This window comes from Rhinoderma darwinii, chromosome 6 (genome assembly GCF_050947455.1).
Source record: "Rhinoderma darwinii isolate aRhiDar2 chromosome 6, aRhiDar2.hap1, whole genome shotgun sequence".
Lineage (NCBI taxonomy): Eukaryota > Metazoa > Chordata > Amphibia > Anura > Rhinodermatidae > Rhinoderma > Rhinoderma darwinii.
In genome coordinates this window covers 58,199,272-58,201,715 of record NC_134692.1, presented here as the reverse complement: position 1 = coordinate 58,201,715, position 2,444 = coordinate 58,199,272, and the positions used below count along the sequence as shown (strand labels likewise).

Genomic DNA, 2,444 nt, shown 5'->3' with positions numbered 1-2,444 from the left:
TACGGAATTGTGGGCGTGTTCATTCCCATAGAATGAATGTGATTGGTGGGCACTGAAGCCGTGTTGTGATTGGTGCGTACCGAGTTGTGGGCGTGTTCATTGAACAGAAACATGCCCTGACATGCCTGGAAAGCGTCCGAACATGTTTTCTGCGGTTTTCTGAAACTATAAGTATAACTGTGCGCATGACCGGGTTACATTTTGAATAATGATTGTGATTGGTGCTCGCTGTAACCAAGGCATGACCAGGGTTATATCTGAATACGTTATTCACAAATTATTTGAATAAAAGCTCATTTTGTTCTTTTTGTATAAACACATAAAATTGCTGGGTAAATTTACTGTAAAAAAATAATAAAACAATGTTTAAAAGTTTACCTGGGGTGGGATTCGAACCCACGACGGCTTTTACGCCGATTGGATTTTTATGTCCAACGCCTTAGACCGCTCGGCCACCCTGGTATAGGATGGATAATGTGGCTATAGAATAATATGAAGACGTGTATTAAGGAGATGATTCAGATGGAATTTTAGTTCAGGCGTAGCTAACATTGCGAAGCCAATGTACATCTGACGTAGTCAACCATGAAGGTAATGTCAAAACCAAATAAAAAGCAGACGTATATTTCAACATACATTAGTTTATTTTATAAAAACAAAGGCATACTACAGTTGAAAAGGTGGACATAATATATGTAAGGCAAATAATCTCATTTTTATAAAAAGACGCATTTACATAATATTTACAGAACAAATAAACGTACAGATCAAAATACACAGGAACAACAAATATTTGCAGCGAGACAATGACAGGAGCCGTCGAAAGCCACAACTATGCATTTATATGGTTAACCAATTTACAACAGGCAATAACCTATCAAAGCGTCTTCTTGACAGTGACCGACCTGGGAGTCCAGATAAACTTGGGGATCCTAAAGAAACATTGAGGGGTGTAGACTGTCTTTTCTGAAGTGTTAAGGTCTCAGTCACGGGCGAATTATCAGACATATTGTTAAGCATTTTTAAATGGTCCAGACGCTGTCTAGTAGAGGCATTAACAACAATTGTAGATGGCACATTTAACTCCGCCATGGAACCCAGAAAAGTGTTCCAACCGGCAGGTGCTTTGCTTGCGGTAATGTTACGGTTCTGTGTAACAGTGCGGATTAAGTCCAGTATATTAGAGCCTGGTATAACACTGCCTTTATAAACAAATTCACCTTTGTCATTCCAGGATGTAGTCTGCTTGGCTTGTGACATTTTACTGAGTAACAATGTAGTATTTTTCTTATAGCGGTCGTTTACAGAGCTAATAATCTCACTAATCACAGGGTCGGCGCTGTCCAAAGATTTCAACGGGGGAGATTGTAAAGGCGGTGGCATTGTTGGGTCAGATACTTCAGGAGGCATTAAAAGAGTTAAGCTCGTCTTTTCCTGCTTAAGTTGCTTAGCATGCAACAAGTATTTCTGGAGCACAGTTGAATACCGCTTGATCTTTTCATCTTCTGATAAATTGCTTTTTTGAAGTATCTCAGAAATTTCTGAATCGAGTCTTTGTGTAAACGAAATATGTTTTTCGTCGTTATTGAGAGAATTTCTCTGTAAACGACCGCTATAAGAAAAATACTACATTGTTACTCAGTAAAATGTCACAAGCCAAGCAGACTACATCCTGGAATGACAAAGGTGAATTTGTTTATAAAGGCAGTGTTATACCAGGCTCTAATATACTGGACTTAATCCGCACTGTTACACAGAACCGTAACATTACCGCAAGCAAAGCACCTGCCGGTTGGAACACTTTTCTGGGTTCCATGGCGGAGTTAAATGTGCCATCTACAATTGTTGTTAATGCCTCTACTAGACAGCGTCTGGACCATTTAAAAATGCTTAACAATATGTCTGATAATTCGCCCGTGACTGAGACCTTAACACTTCAGAAAAGACAGTCTACACCCCTCAATGTTTCTTTAGGATCCCCAAGTTTATCTGGACTCCCAGGTCGGTCACTGTCAAGAAGACGCTTTGATAGGTTATTGCCTGTTGTAAATTGGTTAACCATATAAATGCATAGTTGTGGCTTTCGACGGCTCCTGTCATTGTCTCGCTGCAAATATTTGTTGTTCCTGTGTATTTTGATCTGTACGTTTATTTGTTCTGTAAATATTATGTAAATGCGTCTTTTTATAAAAATGAGATTATTTGCCTTACATATATTATGTCCACCTTTTCAACTGTAGTATGCCTTTGTTTTTATAAAATAAACTAATGTATGTTGAAATATACGTCTGCTTTTTATTTGGTTTTGACATTACCTTCATGGTTGACTACGTCAGATGTACATTGGCTTCGCAATGTTAGCTACGCCTGAACTAAAATTCCATCTGAATCATCTCCTTAATACACGTCTTCATATTATTCTATAGCCACATTATCCATCCTAT

General features: G+C 38.5%; 1 non-coding gene across 1 annotated transcript; it reads right to left on the bottom strand.

Moving 5' to 3' along the window:
• Positions 1 to 375: 375 nt before the first annotated feature.
• Positions 376 to 462, bottom strand: TRNAL-UAA (transfer RNA leucine (anticodon UAA)). The gene has a single exon. It is a non-coding gene; the product is annotated as a tRNA-Leu (tRNA).
• Between the last annotated feature and the right edge of the window lie 1,982 nt (positions 463 to 2,444).